Below are 19,075 nucleotides of genomic sequence, written 5' to 3'. Positions count from 1 at the left end.
TAAAAGTGGTCTTTAACAGTCTGAATTGAATATTAGGCCAACAGAGCCGACAGATTTATTGAATTAGATTAGAATTCTCCAGGATAAACAACATGTTATATTATCTGTGTAACATTTACCCAGTGGCGGCCTCAGACTGTCTGAGGGACAGGGGCAGGGGGGAAAAAGGGGGGCACCAGCACAGAGAAAGTTTTCTAGCACGTAGAGCAGCTTATATGGCAGTTCATCATGCTTCCTCAACTGGAAGGGCACCCTAGAGGGCACCTAATCACATTTCCTCAACTGGAAGGGCACCCTAGATGGCATTTCATCACATTTTCTCCAGTGGAAGGGCACCATAGAGGTAACTTCATCATGTTTCCTCCACTGAAAGGGCACCCTGGAGGGCACCTAATCACATTTTCTCAACTGGAAGGGCATCCTAGATGGCATTTCATCACATTTTCCCCAGTGGAAGGGCACCCTAGATGGTACTTTGTCATGTTTCCTCTACTGGAAGGAAACCCTAGAAAGCACTTCATCATGCTTGCCCAACTGGAAGGGCTTCCTAGATGGCATTTCATCGCATTTCCTCAACTGGAAGGGCAACCTAGAGGGCACTTCATCATGTTTCCTCTACTGGAAGGAAACCCTAGAAGACACTTAATCATGCTTGCCCAACTGGAAGGGATTCCTAGATGGCATTTCATTGCATTTCCTCAACTGGAAGGGCAACCTAGAGGGCACTTCATCATGTTTCCTCTACTGGAAGGAAACCCTAGAAGACACTTAATCATGCTTGCCCAACTGGAAGGCCACCTTAGAGGGTACTTAATCACATTTCCTCAACTGGAAGGGCACCTGAAAGAGCACATTATTACATTTCCTCCACTGGAAGGGAAATCTAGAGGGCATTTCATCACATTTTCTCCAGCGGAAGGGCACCCTAGAGGTAACATCATCATGTTTCCTCCACTGGAAGGGCGTCCTAGATGGCAATTCATCACATTTTCTCTACAGGAAGGAAACCTGCAGGCATCTTATGTGAGCTCCTGTGAATCCATGCACAGATTTATGATACAACTTTTTTAGGAGATGATCTGGAGTTCAAAGCCAGGCTCCCTGCTCTAAGTCAATGTTACATTACAGCCTAAGATGTTGATAAAAGGTCTGGATGTGAAGAGACTAAGATAGTGACCTATCAAGGACCGTTGCTGTATTAATAAGCCTTGGTGTGATGTTTGGCCTTTATCTCGGCACGCCTGTCATCTGTCTGTCGTCTGTCTGTCTGTCTGTGTTCACACTCCTTTCAGGTGCAGTGAAAATGGTGAAGGAGCGATATGGCTGCTGATGCTGATGGATGACGTGCCACGCACAGACACCTGTTACAAATTAAACCAAAAACTAAATGTGCAGCAGGATGCATTGAGCCAGTGTGTACCAGCTGTCTTTCATTAGACTCCATGGATTGCACACAGGTTTTCATTTCACCAACTAAACACTTCAGCGGCTCTTTTCGATGATTAGTTTCTCCCCTTTTTCTCAGGCTGACAATCTGTAACAATTGCTGCTGTTTTGGACTGAAATTCTGAAGCCTTTTGTATTCTTTGTATCTGTGACTGGACAGCAGATGCTGCCGTGATGTTCTGCCAGAGCTGACTAACATCAAATTGCCCAATCTGAGTGTCAAACCTGCCCAACTGTCATAAACGTACTCAACGTTTTTTTTCATATTGAAGAGGATTGTTTTTCCATTCAACATTTGCATGTATAAAAAATAATTGTTTTTTGTCACAGTCTGAAGAGGGATATGATAATAATATATCATCTATACCTGCATCTCGACAACAGACTGATCAGTAATGGCCATTATCGGGCTTGTCCTGTGGTACAACAAAGATACTTTGACCCCTCAGAGCCTCCCTGATGTTCAGAAGACATGCCTCCAGTCTTCTCTTTTATCAGTGGACTATAAGTAAACCATAATTATCATATTGAAAAAAAAATCTAAATTAGGCAGAAAATGTCTTCAATTACATGAACAGTTTTTATCATACAGCCCTGACTTTGGGAACTGAAAATAATTTAGAGAAAACATTTTCAACTAAGTTGTGTAAAGGCTAGTTCACATTACATGGTTTTCACCCTGATTTTGCCCTCGCCGACAATGCCCCAGATAATGCAGTGACATCACCAAACTTGGAGACAACACATCGTAAAGGCATGGATATTCTTCCCAGTGTTGAATCAGATCTGCCTCCAGGGCCTGGGTCCAAACACAGTGCGCTCCCCGTGATCCTGTGGACGCCGCCATTGTTGTTGTTGCTTGCCGGCTTGTCAATGTTGCCAGATCTTGGGAGACAAACAAGCAACCAGGGCTATGGAAACAAGCCCAAAAGAAGCGACAGATATATATAGAGAAAGGTGACGTTTAGAGAGCAAGCTCAAATAAGCAACTCCACTTTAGAAACAAGCCCAAAGTCGGGGCTAATAAGCTGACCTGGCAACCCTGCAGCTTGTCCTCCTCACATTTCTTCCGTCCTCCTGCGTGCTGACGTGGGACGTATCCCGCCTCTCATTGGCTGATGCTCTTTGTCAGTCGTGTCACACTTCTCCAGTTTTCTAGCATGCCAGATATCCAGTCCCAGTCACAGACGAGGGGGCGACTTGCTCGTAGGCCTGTTCACACATGAGGACTCGTCGTGGCAGACTATCTGCCGACTCACCTCTGACCCAAGGTGGCTCTCAAGATCCTCTGCGACGTCAAAATTGCAGTGAAGATAGTGTAATGTGAACTAGGCTTAAGCTGATTTATCAGTCATATCAGCCATGTGTCATTAAAGTTGTGGCAGTCTGGACACAGCAACAGAGTTCCTGCCAATCTCTAATTGGAAATGTTGATGTACCTGGAACAAACCGTCTGTGTATCAAAAAGTAGCATAAATTATTACAAGTTGCCCAGAACTAATTTTACCCACCTAGCTAGGCTACAACCTTTGTTTTTCTATCTTGAACCATCAACATCCTACATGCCTAAAACCAGGACTGAAAAACACATGACATTCTAAAACTTGGCTGTAAAACATAATGTAGATTTGCACATGCTTGTGATGTTAAGTTTCAAGATCAATTCAATTCAGTTCAATTCAATTCAATTCAATTCAAAAACACTTTATTCGTCCCCGGGGGCCAATTTAAAAGGAGCATGAAGGTAGTTTTACAGGCAGCACATGTCACAGACATTCATTCAAACACAGATAAAACAGAATAAAGAATAAAGAATCCGAAGGTTAAATGAAGCAGTTCAACAGTCTGGGTTCCAGATTGAATTTATTTAGTTCTAGCCTCAGATCTAAAGGCCAAAACACACAGGCAGTGAACACTGCCCCTCAGAAAATACGGCCCTATTATTTTCAATGTAGGCCTACAACCCTACACCAGTGACGACTAGATGAGCGGCTGCACTCCTGGACGCGTCGCCACACAGTACTTTACACCACTGTCCTATTTCCAGCCTCGCCAACCCCTGAATTAAATGCATTTTTTTCTCGGTCTCTGTTTGTACATACCAGCTCCCGTAGCAGCTCTTCTTCTCTGCTCCTGTGGCAGCTCGACTCCTCTCTTCGCCTGGAAGCATAAAGAAAACTGTTGCTGTGTCTCGTGTGTCACAAAGACTGGATGAGAAGAGACTTGTTGTTGAGATCAAGAAATATCCCGAGCCAAACGACCCACAATTCCATCATTATGAAGACAATGGCCAAAAGATATTGCCTGGCGAGTCACAGTTTAATTAGGGGCTACGCACATGATTTTAAGCTAACGCAGAGGTAGAAGAGGTTCAGATCTTTCACTAAGAGTAGTAATAAGTTTGTGTGACGCTTTACACGTCACTTTGATATGATGTTTTCTTGTGTGTGAAGAGGGAATGTGTGTGTGAGCAGGGTAACAGCTTGCAAAATGAATTGGCCTTTACTTCAGTGTACTAACCAAATATTGTTCTAAAGACACAATAGTCTACACATTTGTCTGTCAAACATAATGTAATTCAAAGCTGAGACGACACATTTAAAAGGAAACTCCATTACTAACTGACATTGTCTTTTGCACATACAGTATTTACAGGGTGTAAGTGTGTGACTGTGTTTGCTGCTGCCTTCAAGTGCTCTTAATTAATGCTTGGTGATCAGCTGCACATGAGTGGCCCTGCAGCATGAAGCATACAACCAGGGAAATGGAAGTGGTAACTGAATTGCAATCATGTGGTGCTGGGTGGATGTAAAACATGATAACATGGTATGTTAAGGTGGTGGCCGAGCGAAGAGGGTCAGTGCACAATAAAGCATCAGTTATATTGCTGATGTGCGTTTCTTCATATTCATACTGCTGCTGCAGCACTAAGTGGCTCTGAGCTGGTTTAACTCTGCAGTAAAGGTTACCAATGCATTTTCAGTCCGACCTCGTCACATGACATTTGGTCATGGACTCTCCACATCGTGATATGCAAGGTATCCTGGGTCCATTGGTTGTTGACGTTCTGGGATGCCGTGTTACATGCATTGTCTGTTTTCAAAATACACTTCTGTTTTCACAGGAAATGTACAGTTTGCATACAGTGTACCATGAACTACAACAACAAACAAGCCAACAAACACATGGTTGGGTTTAGGAAAAAAGAACAGGGTTTGGCTTTACAATCTCACAGGAAGTGAACACCGGCCTCCCAGGTGAAACTGTGTTTGTTGGACCCATCCACCACCCCTCCTTCCCACCTACCCGGACTTCTGCCGCCTTAATTTTCATTGTTGCCCCGCTCCATCTCCCCCCTGACCAGCCAAGTATCATGCTGATGTGACAGAACAGCTTTTTTCATCGACGTCTGACGCCAGAAGTTACTGACCGAATGCCAGATTTGGACAACTTTGGATCGAGACCAGGTTGACATGGGGACATGTGGGTGTATGCATACATACACATGTCTATGTTGTGTATGTGTTCTTTGCGGTGTCTTTGCAGGTCTTGTGACAACACCCCACGACTTGAGCCGTTCATGATGAGTTCATGCAAAACACCATTTGCCTCTTGCTTCCTTCCACCTGACTCAACATTGCTGTTTGTCCGATGGACCATTTAAGTCTCTCGAGATAAGTTTTAAACAATAACGGCGACCAGCAGTGTAACAGCTTTTTTGTTGATGTCCGACGCTGGAAGTCACTGACCAAACGTCGGATTTCGACAACTTCATAGAGAGACTGGGTTGAAAAGTTAGAGGGTCAGTTTCGCCTACCCAAACGAGTCAATCGCACTGGTAAATTTTCATTTATAAAGCAATATTGGGCAAACTGTGTCAGCTCTGGTAGTCTCCAGTTACGCTCCTCCAAGTGGTTGCTTTTTAAGGAACCTGGGTTTAAACTGCATTCTCCTACTCTGCACCATGGACATGGAACAAGCTTCCGAAGGATCTAAAATTAATAATACATATATCCATTGATGAATTTAAGGGCATCATAAAGAATGTGGTGACAGAGACATGTTTTCGTGTGAGGCAGATATGTTTGAATCGTTGTTGTGCTATTGTGGATTTTTGTATTATATGTTGTATTTGTCACATTTTAAATGTGTTTTGATTGGCTGCCGCGGCCAGGTCTCTCCTGTAAAAGAGATTTTTAATCTCAATGGGACTTCCTGGTTAAATAAAGGATAAATAAACAAGTCTTTGTTATTCAAAAAATGATTGCAGCTATCAATAAACGGTTTCAGTGATAGTTAGGGTCACCCTTACTATTATTATTTTTTTATTAGGTCTTTTGTTTTTCAAATTTGTTATTATGAGTTTTCCTTATTTTGAAAAACACAATTAACGTGCTTCAGTTCATTCCTTTTTGAATTTGTTTTGTTTGAGTAGCCTGATATTAGAAAATATGTGTGGGCAATTATACTGACAGAAAAATGAATGGTGATGCTCTGCTTATCTGCAAATACAATATGATTAAAAAAAAGTCACCATGTTTACCACACAGTCTATAATTTCACAAGTTCACACAGGTTCACATTGGACTTGAAATAAGCAGAAAAAACACAAATAAAGAAACTATGAAAGTACCTCTGACGAGGAAACCCCCCGCAGACGCTGACAGCAAGTCGTCAGAATGAAAAAGTACCGAATCAGTTCTTCAACAGGTCACATCTTCAGCTAGAGAAGCTGTAAATAACAGCGTTCTGCTGCACTTGAAAGCAGCATTTAAACAAGAAACACTGGTCTGACCTTCAGTCCCACCTCAGCAGCCACTCCTCTCCCTCTGTTTACATCCCATAACTCACTCACTTCACCTGCCGAGAGCTATTCACACGTTTCTCTCCTTTCAGCTCCATGTGACATCAGCAAAGCACGCTGCGGCGAACTGCAACAATTACAGCAAAATAAAAACTTGAAGCGGCTGGTTTCATTCTCTAATCTGATTGGTTAATAGGAGGTGAATCCCGGGCCAAGGATTAGCTCACTTTGCCGAAGGCCCCACACATTCATACATGAGGAATCATATACTGTATATACTGTATGAATATTAACACCCACACACACACACACACAGCCCGGGGTCGAACCTACATGTGCTGACTTGACAGTAAACATAAATGCAGTTTTTCACATTCACACTGCCTGTAGCTCCACATTCTTCAAGGCTTTAACAGTTACACGCAAACGCTGTGTGACATGCAGAGGAGGCCCTATGGTGAGCCAACACATTAGCTGAAGGGGCCAAAGCAACCAATCAAACAGAGCCATTTAAACACTGGTGAGGCTACAGGCTCTGAAGCATTATGTAGACGTTCAGGAGTCACTGCTCAACAGATCTCTGGAAGATTTTGTCAGAGTGGTCTTTGATGCATATACACATCTTACAAGCAGGGACTTAGTGCTGCACAGTTGCTGCAGATTTGTCAGCTGCACATCCATGATGAGAATCTCCCGTTCCAGCACATCCCAAAGGTGCTCTATTGGACTGAGATCTGGTGACTGTGGAGGCCATTGGAGTACAGTGAACTCATTGTCATGTTTGAAATGATGTGAGCTTTGTGACATGGTGCGTTATCCTGCTGGAAGTAGCCATCAGAAGATGGGTACACTGTGGTCATAAAGGGATGGACACGCTCAGCAACAATACTCAGGTAGGCTGTGGTGTTTAAACCATGCTCAGTTGGTACTAAGAAAATCTCCCCCACACCATTACACCACCAGCAGCAGCCTGAAGCGTTGATACAAGGCAGGATGGATCCATGCTTCCATCTGAATGTGGTTTTTCCAATCTTCTATTGTCCAGTGTTGGTGAGAAAACCCGTGTGAACTGTAGCCTCAGTTTCCTGTTGTTAGCTGACAGGAGTGGCACCTGGTGTGGTCTTCTGCTGCTGTAGCCCATCTGCTTCAAGGTTGGACAAGGTGTTGTTGCTTCAGAGATGGTCTTCTGCACACCTTGGTTGGAACCAGTGCTTATTTGACTTCCTGTTGCCTTTCTATCATCTTGAACCCGTCTGGCCATTCTCCTCTGACCTCTGGCATCAACAAGGCATTTTGGCTCACTGGATATTTTCTCTTTTTGGGACCATCCTCTGTAAACCCTAGAGATGGTTGTGCTGAAAATCCCAGTAAATACTCAGACCAGCCCGTCTGGCACCAACAACCATGCTACATTCAAGGTCACTTAAATCACCTTTCTTCATCATTCTGATGCTCAGTTTGAACTCCAGCAGCTCGTCTTCACCATGTCTACATGACTAAATGCATTGAGTTGCTGCCACCTGATTGGCTGATCAGCTATATGCGTTAACAAGATGTTGAACAGGTGTACCTTAAAATGGCCAGTGAGTATATTTGCCTAAAAGCAGTTGTGGAAAGGCATTAATTCACATTTTATTTGCTAGAAGTTCAGGACTTTGCCTAAAACTCGTGCTGCATGTCAATGGGAACATTACTTGTGTGAATGTCTGGTTTTTGTTACATTAACAGAGGTTATTATTCATTCGCTGAGCTCAGCCCCGCTCCCCCTTCCTCCCACTGTGTGTATCTGCCAACACAATTTTCTACCTCGTCTCATTAAATGTTTCATTCATATTTCCATTCTCTCTCTCAGCCCACGTTTCTCTCTCCGGTCCCATTGGATGTTGTACGCTCACACTAAACAGCAGCGATAATGATGCAATTCAATTTACACCGAAACACCATTATATTCGCATTACAACTACAGCGCCTAACTCCAGTGATCCGTTAATACCGACACCAGGGAAGAAGCTCACTCTGAATCGAGAATCAAGAGCAGAGCAGCCATTGACACTGACGGCATGTAGATCATCACAGGACATTAAAACTGTCCAACAAAGTCCAGCACACTAAATTGTCCCCATGTTTACATGTGTTAAATCCATGCTGTATCAATACCACTTCAAGCTGAGGGCCCTCCGATAAACAACCTGTGCCTCATTGATTAATTCTACAATAAAGATGTGATCAATCAAACTTTAATAAAAGCCTAATATCAGCCTCATATATTAACATCTCATAAAGCTGTCAGGAGACATTACACAGAGCTACACACAGCTGCGCAGACAGATAATATCCTCTATTGATGTATACTATAGGAAGTCATGTCTTGTTTGCAGTTATCAATCAGTGCCGTGACCTATTTCATAGACGGGTCATGTGTTCATTGATCAGCAGGGAGGGAGGGCACACGTTCAGCCGCAGCTGTGTCAAAGCAGGCGGTCAATAAACACACTGTTCTGTAGAGACTGAGGGGAGCAAAGCTTCGTTCAAACTTTCGTTGTTGTTGCCATGTGAATTGTTTTTGTTGGCGAGCTTTGTGGGTTAATTTGTCTACATGAAAGCTTCTCATGGATTCACTTCACCTCCATGAATCTGTTGAAATGAACTGATTTTTGGCCAAAATGTCACCGTCACTAAAGCTGTGAAAGTGTGTGAAGGGGCTTCATATCAGGAAATCTAAATTGTCCTCTTATATTAAACATTTACTTATAGATTTTTCAGCATACACACACTTCTCGTGTGTCTTGGGTGGTCCAATCCCAACTGTACAGCCTTGTGATACGATCACTCAAACCACTTGCCGCGGCGTTTTGGGATGCATTTGACTACTTGTCTTTTGAATGGTAAACACTTATGCGTCCTGATCACAGACTGTATGTAAAAGAACAACATGACAGCTCCCCAAAAGTGAAGCCAAAACATCTTGATCACCCCCTGGTTTGCTGCAGCATAGGTCATAAACCCCGCCCTCTTTAAGTTAACGCCTGGGATATGGACCAAACCATTTTTATTCTTAGGTTTTCTTATCATGCCAATGTATGTTTAAGTATTCTTTTTTCTGTTTGGTTTGGTTTTAATTAGTTATTTGATGCTACAAAAAAGTGGTTTGACGTCATGATTGACAGCTGTGTGTGCCAATCAGTGTGTTTGCGAGCAATGGCACTGCTCACAATTGGTTGGACGGATGTATGGGCGGGAACTCCAAACTGCTGTGACCGCTACTGCGCAATGGCGTCACAAGTGCAAGACGGCAGCGGCCGTATCAAGAATGGTTTGTCATTGTACAGTGGGAGGAAGCAGAGCCATGTTTTACAACTTTAAATACAGTCATTCGTCTCGTTGCGTCACTGAGAAGGACTACGTGGTGGTTGTTTTGGTGACAGCATGCTAACGGTCTATGACTTGCCCATTTTATGACGAGTTGGATGAAGTGTTGCATGACCTTCTATCATTTGTCCTATGGAAGGAGACTTTTTGAATTCTACTGACAGCGATAACTCCAGCTGTACCGACACAACCACTACCGTGACTAGTGAGCAGCTAACGAGAGTGAGGACATTACAGCTGCTGTTAACGTATCTTCATACAACGGTTCATACAATATCTTTCGAAAAGTTTTGCACACGGTTTGTATGATTTATCGTACAAATTAGTGTCATAATATCTTGTAAATTAGTGCCTCTACCGTCGAGGTTAGGTTTAGAAAAAGAATCATGAGTGGGCTTCGTGATGTGACATTACGTACTTATATACAGTCTTTTGTGTCAAAGCCATAGAGGTATAATTAGATATGGATAATGAGCCCCAAGATGGCACCTACTGAGTCTAATGAGTATTGCGGGCCATAAGCCAAATTTTTTTTTAACTTTTCGGTTTACCTCCTGGGTATGTGGCCCACTGAATATGTGCAGTAGTGTTTCTACCGCTGGCCCAACCTTGACTTTCTGCTCTGCTCATAGACTTTACATTGTGATGATGTCACAGAATTTAAAATCACTTTTCTTGACTTGGTTGAAAAAATTATAATAGAACTACTTATAAATGATATTGTTCGCAGTTCGAGGTGTCAAGAGTTCTACAGACGTCTCTTCTTATAATGGTGGTCTATGGGGAAAATGCTTTTTGAGCCACAGTAAATGTTTTTGCTGCAGTACCTGAATTGGCCACAGGAAAAAAATTGGAAGCAAGGCTGAGTGGCGTTCCAGTCTCCTGGCTCAAAGTCCTGTGCTTGTTTGACCCTTCCACCACCCTGAATGTCCTCTCTACGCAGACCTTCTTGCTAGGGATGCACTGAAATGAAAATATGTGGCTGAAGCCGAATAATATTAAACGCCTGGCCGAATACCGAGTACCGAATATTGTTGTTTAGTTTTTCATTAGTTTTTGCAGATGAACCCCCTCCAGATTAGTGTTGTCACGGTACCAAAATTGGGACCCACTGTACGATACCAATGAAAATATCATGGTTCTGAGTAGTATCACAATACCACAGCAAAAATGAGACAGATGTGCCTTTTGTCATCTATAAAAAGATAAATCACTTTTCTATAATACATCAATGATATTTCAATAGAATAAATTACTTATTGACTTATTCATACTTCAAAAACAGCATCAATAAGTGATGAACATAGGGGGGATCAAAATAAAATAAATAAATAAAATAAGAATCAACCAGCCACCCTCCTCCCCTGACAAGTCCCTTCATAAGTAAAGAACAGTCCCTAAAGTGCGGTGAGGCTTGTGGACCGTGAACGGCTCGTTTCTCCTCTGACACATCACATACGGTCTGTGTTCGGCTGGCTTGGCTGTTCAGGTACTTCTGGGCAGTCCACATGCCAAGAAGAGGACATTATTGGAGCCGACTTCTCCGTCGCCCAGTAAGCCGATGGTCGCCGTAATTGACAGGAATGCATTACTGTCTGTGTCTGTGACCCCCGTTCAACCCACAACCGATGGGATTCGCCTTTCATTTCTGCTGCTGGTTGAAATCTGTAGGCTGCTCGCACAGCGTGCTGAATGATTTAAGCCTATTTTGCTCACTCAAAACTATTTTTAGTCGCAAATGCGAGTGCAGTGACGGACGGATCGCCACACTACCGACATTTTACTCGCTGTTTAATTGCGTTATCAAAACACGCCACTATTATTCGGCCTTGCTTTTAACTTATTCCACCGAATGTGTGGTTTTTTGCAATATTCGGCTGAATATATTCGGTTACTGAATATTCGGTGCATCCCTACTTCTTGCTCTTCATAATACATCACCTGACTTCCTTTGCACCTGTCACGTGACAGATGTCAACTGATGGGAGCAGACCACAGCCTCCTGGCTCACGATTAAGTAAGTTATATATGAATTATAGTACATGACTTTTCATAGGTAGAAGTATGAACAGTGCTGGAGAGAAACTTTTAGAAACAGTGTGTGTGTGTGTGTGTGTGTGTGTGTGTGTGTGTGTGGCTGGATATGGGTGTGTCTAAATCAATGGAGACATAATGAGAGAGATATTTCCTCCTCCATCTCTGTCTCTGAGGTGCAGCTCTGTGTGTGTCTGAGTGTGTGTGTTCTTAAACTTTTATCTTTATGAGGATCAAATTGAGTTTACTGTGAGAGTTTGATAATTGAGATAATTTTGGAGAGGGATTTTGTCCCTTATCCGAAAAGCTATTTAAAGGTTAAGACTTGGATTAGGGTCAAGTTTGGAATTAGTTCAGTTTAAGGTCACATGGTTGGGGTCAAGCATGTAGATGTGATGCCCGATGTTACATCATATCAGCTAATAAATCATATAAACTTTTGTATGTGCGTGTTTTGGCATTAGTGGCCTCAACAGAGACTAATGAGGAGAAGAAGTTTTCACAGCTACTCCTCTCCTCTCATCCTATTGTCTCACCACCTCCTTCATCCCCTCTTCCTCCTCCTCTTCCACCTTTCTCTTCTGTCTTCTCCAACTCTCCTTCCACTACACTTCAGCCTGATACTAACACACCCCTTTGCCCTTACCCCTCTGATTTGCATGTTCATGTTCAGGGGTATGGTGTCCTGTTTCTTGTCGGAAAAGAGGGGTAGGGTAAAGTGTCTGACACATCAAGGTGAGCGTCTGCCACCCGTTTGATGTGGTGTGTCCTGCACTTTTGCCCCTCGTTGGCTTTTTTTTGGTGGCGTCGACAACAGTGGAACCCAGCGGTGAATGAAACCACTCTGATTGGCAGTTCAGCTCAGCGCACAGGAAGAGAAATGGAAGTGAGGAAAGTAAACAAATAGCTCAAGTCAACAGGGAGTGAGACCAAAACAACCCTATTACAGTACATAAGGCAAGATTTCATCTCTTTAGTCATTGAGCTTTTTAGCAGAAACGTTTTATGCTGGTTTGTGCTGTTGTTCACTGGTGCACAGCAAATATGCTCTCTTCTTTCAACATTGGATTGTGTTGTCAATGTGCTAACTTGCTAACTAGCGTGAAGACGGTCTTCTAGTTCCCCTTTTGAATGACAAATACAGACTACTGCCATCTGTTGGTGTGGAGAATTATTTTCTCACATGCAAGCACAGAACATAGACCGTTAGCTGTGGTCTTTGCAGTATGTTCATGTGCAACTTTTTTGGCTGAGACATGGCAATGTCAGGCAGCAATGCAGGGGGCCATTGTTGGCGCTAGTTTTTTGAAGTTGGTTGGGTATGTCTGGTTCCTTTGGGTTACATGGCCTTCCAAACTGAGGTTTTTCAAAGGCACACCAATTTATTTTCTTTGTTAATTAAGATTTAAAAATTACCATAACCATCGTATTTTTTAGTTTAATATTGTGTCAGTGTATTATGGTCCTTCCTTTTTTTTTACAACAAACATAAAAAAAAACCCCGTAAAAGTATGCCAATTATCTGAGTAGCTAACTAGCTAGCTGGTTAACTAGCTGGTTAGCTAATGTGACATGTTATTGCTAATTTTTGCGTGACAGTCCCACATTTTGACATATTTCCATGTTGTACTCTCCTCCTTTGATGCCATATAATACCCGAAATTTAACTAAAGTTCAGCAGCAAAGTTGCTTGTAACCACTCTTCAAATATCAGTAGAAACTGGGACGGTAGGAGCACGGGTTGCTAACATTAGCCCACAGAGCTACAGCAGTGGCCTGGTAATGACGCAGTGTTCTTTTTTATTTGATGTTTGATTGATTCAGAGTGTGAATCCTGATTTATGAATGGATCACAAGTGTCCTGACAACTGAAAGAAGTTGCTTGTAGACCATGTAATGGCATAATCACAATGTCCGTCAGTAATTGTTGCACCTGTTGACATAAACGCCAGCATACTGTTGACGTTTCAAGGTTTTGAAGGGATGTCCCATTTCACTGGGGAAGTTTTTTAACCACTACCTCTTGTAACTTCTGACAGCCAAGGTAGCACTCGAAAATGAGGGGTAAGAATATGAAATGGGATTTAGCCTTCAGCTACTCCCCCTTTTCCCTGCTTCAGCTCCTTCTTTACTCCTCCCTTCCTTATAATTACCCCAGTCCTTCTCCTCTTCCTCCTTCACTCCTCAGTATCTTCTGCCTCATTATAAGCTCATCTTCATTCGTCTTACCTGATCTTCCTTCTCTTGTCCCCTCCCCCAACGCCTTCTTCACCTTCACCACCTCCTCCTGTTTCCTTATCTTGTCTTTTTTTCCTCATCAACTTTGTCCTCTCCTCCCTCTTCTCTCCCTCTCTCATCGTTCATTACCATCTCTCCGTCACCACCTCCACCTTATTCACCTCTCCCTCCCATAGCTTTCCATTAGAACCTCCTTTTCTTTACCTTTATCCACCCTCCTTCTCCCCTGTTATCATTACCATCATCCTCATTTTCTCCATTATATCTCTTTCACTACGTCTCACACACACACACACACACACACACACACAGGTGACAAACTGAGGTGTAAACGTGCAGCGTTTTCAAATGTCCTCATTTAAATGCTGTCTCACTGAAGACAGTCTAATTCCTGATAAAAGCGAGGAGAGAGGAGTTTGGTTCCTTCATGCTATCTGCAAATTCAACAACTTCCACAACAAATTCCTCTTTCTAAGCACCCTTTGTTCCACCTTTTCATCAATTCGGCACTTTAGTCCTCTGACACTTATCATTACGAATAACATATCTGGAGGAAGAGCTCAGGAGTGTATTGTTTCCAAGAGTCAAAAGTCATAGCATTTCAAAGGAATGCTTCACCTCCTAAATGATTGATTCTGAAAATGATCATGATGACAATGTCTTTAAAATCACTATTTATGTTAATGCGTGGCACAGTTGACATAAAAACTGTCTAGATTTTGGTTTTATGGACACTGTTTGGACCCATAAATCCCAAACCATTTCCCTACATCAACACTGAATCAAAATGCTCTGCCACAAGATATTCTGTTTTTTCAGGACTACATTTAGTCCAGCACATGAAACCCATGAAACATTGCAAACATCAGTCATTTTTATGATGAAGACAAACACCCTGCATCCGCACAGTTTGGAGCCTCCACAGCGGGCCGTGAGTGTGCCGGTGTCGCAAATCTTATTCATTCGAGTGTCCTTCAATTCAAGTTCAACACATTAAAAATGACCAGAAATGGGAGTTCAGCTGTCGTGCACCAGCAGCGATGAAACATCCCACTGTCTCTATATTTACTCTGGCACACTCTCTATCTTTAGGCCAACATTTTTCAAGCCTCCATGAGCAGAATTGCAGATCTTGGATCACCAGGCACGCCTCCCTGACTACCTCATTCTCAGCGACCTGGGAGATAAAAGCTGACTGCAGAACAGCTCTCCTCATGTGTGCTGTAAAAGCCATCCTAAAAACTACATGATTCCCATAACCTTGCTGCTTGATTGAGATGAACCAAAAGTGTTTTCTGTGAAAACTAGGTCACAGGAGTGCTTTCCTCCTCCTCCAAATCTAAACGGTACAGAGAGTTGGTGCATGTCTGTCAGCAAGTTGACCCTGCAGACTAACTACTGGATGTTCAGGAAGAATGAAACTGCATAAAAACACACATTGTATTTATTCAGAGAGCACTTTCATTTGAAAGATTTTCAAAGACTATGACTGATGTGAATAAGCCACAGTGACACATTGAACTTTTAAGATGGCCGTTTGCCATGTCTGGTGTTGGGTCATTAAACTAGGAGACTTCTGCCAACTTGACATCAACATTCGTCAATGAACTCATGAAGGGTGTGACTGGTTTGATGTTTCATTAAGAGGTGTAACACTATTCAATCATCATGAAAGGCAATTTCAGTTTGTGAAACACGACCTCCTCTTGTTACTAAAACAACTAAGCATAGCTGCAGGATGTCAAAGGTGGGATTTAAGCCAATGCCTTCATTAGCAGACCAGAGGTCCCATCGTTCAGGAAGGACTAACCTTAAGCTTGGTGCCGAAGATCACTCGGCCATCCATGACTGAACCTGTTGGTGTAGTCGGCAACCTGTACTATCAACAGAGCAACTTTTGGCCCAGAAATAAAAACAAAAATCTGTCTGAAGCCACAAAACATATTTTTATATATTTCACATATTCTGAAAACATATTTGAGCCTCAGCCTTTTAAGCTGAATTTAGCCTATTAACATTACTAATAGATCAGAAGATCAGTAGTTCCTTCCCCGGCTCCTCCAGTCCGCATATCGAAGTATCCTTGGGCGACGTATTGAACCCCAAATTGCCTCTGATCGCTGTTTCATTAGTGTGTGAGTGTGTGAATGGTTACTGAGTAGCAGGTAGCACCATGTATGGTAGCCTTGGCCACCAGTGTGTGAATGTGTGTGTGAATGGGTGAATGTCATGTAGTGTAAAAGTGCTTTGAGTAGTTGAAAGATGAAAAAGATGCTATACAATTGCAGTCCATTTACCATTTACAAGGTGGCTATTCTGCACTGGGCTGTATTTGATTATTTAGTACTTTAACTTTGCTGCGTTGCCAATGAAAGCAAACAAATTTGTCTTTATTGTCCCCTGAGACTTTTTGCTTTTTTGGTTTGGAATCCACAGCTAGCCTAGCTAGAAAGACTTAAGAATACTGAAGCAACCGCTAGTGATATTTTTTGAGGAAAAGGTGCCGGGCCAGACATATGACGCACATTTTATTTGACAAAATGCTAAAATATGTTTTTAAAATGGTGTTAAGGCTATGCATTTTTACAGTTGAAGAATTTAAAAATCACTTTATGTCTATAACAATAAATTAATACACTAAAACGTTAAAAAATAATGGTTATTTATTTCCATACAATTTTCTGTCAGAGTCCCCAGAGAAACACTAGAGAGGGGCTGAAGACCTGCATGTGGCTCTGGAGCTGCAGATTGCCGAACCCCGGTGCGGCCCAAGTGGAAAAATGCAGCCAGTGCCAAAAACTGCAGTTCCTTGATTGGCCACTTGAGGCTAGCTCCAAAAGCGAGTCAGTTCTCGTAGGCCCTCGTGTTAAAAAGGCCCAACTTAACAGCAGAAATAAACATGTTTACACTTTGGTACAAAAAACTATTTTGGTCTCCATGGCTAATATCCCCGTCCATGACCGTACTGTACATGGGCCTAAAAAAAGTCTTGTTAAAGACCCTCTAAGGCAGGTTCGCCAACCTTTTTGATATGAAGTGCCATTTTTAAATGTCCTTGTTAATCAGTGTGCCATATCAATATGATGTCAACCCCTCGCTCCTCAAAATGTTCCATGAACAGAAAAAAATTATAATTTAGCTGCTCACAATAGTCTTTTGTTTGTCTTATCAGAAAAAAATCAGCTTGTTATTTGGAGATTATTAAATTCTGATCTGTTTTGGGACTTAATGTTATCTCGAGAGCTGATTATTTCAGACAAATACAGATTACTGCAGTGAGAGAGCAAGAAGAGCATTTAAAGACCTCAAATTAGGATCGGGCTATGACAAGGGGAAGGCTATTTCTCAGGAGCTGAATTTAAGAAGTATGTGAAAATGGTCAAAATGTCATTTTAATGTAATATTGACCTCAGTTATGTCTAAGGAAAACAGGCTGGACAAAGAAGAAACCTTTTTTTAATTTTCTGGGCTCACTTTTTATTTTTTGAGACCTTGGTTTAAAGCTGCAGAGCTCCTCCCTTACAGTCAAGTCACAGTATCTAGCTTTGACCACTAAACCAAATGTTGTTACTGTGATGGCCTGCCACAAATAAATAAATGTGGGAAACCCTGCGCTTAAACATTTAAAGAACTCTCTTCCTTTCTCATTGCCAGCGTGCCATTAGTTAAGCTACGATGTGCCAATGGTGGCATGTGTGCCCAAGGTTGGTGACCCCTGCTTTAAAGAGTCGAATGTTCAGTTAATCCAGTAAGTGCATTTTATTTTAGTGCTTTTGAGCCTGGTTTTCAGTGGCAAAAATTAGCATTAGCATTTGTACAGTATTATCACCAGCTGTAAATGCACCATGCTAACCAAGCTAGCAGCTAGCCTTAGGGTTATTTCCACCTTCTAATCCAAATATTGTCCTTTCTGGCTAAAAAAAAAAACCCAAGACGATAGCAAAAATGTCAAACTAAAAGCTTCAGAACAGAAGTCTATACACCAATGTGTGATGTCACAGTGGCTACGCCCATTATTTTGTAGCCCAGTATCTCACTGTTGTATTTGTATTCACAAAACTGTGAGTATGTCATCTATCAGTATCCTTCAGTGTGCCAGGAATTTAATCCCATTGGTTCATCCCAATTCCCTGTCTAAGACGCAAAACAAAATGCAAGAAGCAGGACTCATTTCTACAGAGACAAAACTCTTTTCTCTGTCATCTGCAGCCACATTGGTTTCTGATGACGACGGCACAGTTGACACACTGTACCCAAACCCATCACAAACATCCTCAGAGACAAGGAATTCTTCCAGTGTAGCAGCACTGACGGATTTAGTAGAGTCACAGATGTGCGAGGGACGTCTAGACTGATAAACAGCAACTGATACATAAATAACAGATGTGCAAAATGCTGCTAAATGTCAAAAATAGCCCATAGAGCTTGGATCAGGGTCAATGTGCAGATTACCAAAGTTTATTTGGTCTTTTAAATCCGGTCTGTGGTTGCTTGAGCACATGGAGGGCCGGCTGCAGATTGTCTTCCTGTCACTGCCACTGCTGAAGAAACTCAGGCCAAACTTCTTTAACCTGGCGCCCCAGGTGGCTCCTATATCTTTAGATTGAACAATTTTCGGGAAACTTGTTCCTGCTCTGGTTTCACTCCTTAATTTAATGCCCAAGCTCCCACGTAAATTAGTTTAGAGTATAGCTTCTTAGAGTTAATCAAGAGGACTTCCAACTCATTAAAGCAAACCTGAAGCAGTCCTAAAAGTGGCGGTGGCAGTGGACTTTGTCTCTGGGTCAAGAGAAGCAGCTGTTGAGATTTGAACCCACGTCTCCACTTGGAGACCAGATTCCTCAGTCTAAGACGAGGCAACCCTGAAGTCTGACACCTCAGAGCATTTCCTGACACTGTCAAAGAACAGCCTCTTGATTTTCTTATGTGCACATGCCTTTGTGCATATACCCACTGGCCACTTTATTAGGTACCAAGTATTAGGTACCAAGTACCTAGTACCAAGTTGGACCCCTATTAAATTCTTGGTGTCATAGATTCAACAAGGTGCTGGAAACATTCCTCAGAGATGTTGGTCCATATTGACATGATGACATCACACAGTTGCTGCAGATTTGTCGGCTGCACATCCATGATGAGAATCTCCCGTTCCAGCACATCCCAAAGGTGCTCTATTGGACTGAG

The sequence above is a fragment of the Epinephelus lanceolatus genome, chromosome 7 (genome assembly GCF_041903045.1).
Source record: "Epinephelus lanceolatus isolate andai-2023 chromosome 7, ASM4190304v1, whole genome shotgun sequence".
Lineage (NCBI taxonomy): Eukaryota > Metazoa > Chordata > Actinopteri > Perciformes > Serranidae > Epinephelus > Epinephelus lanceolatus.
This window is presented reverse-complemented; position numbering follows the sequence as displayed.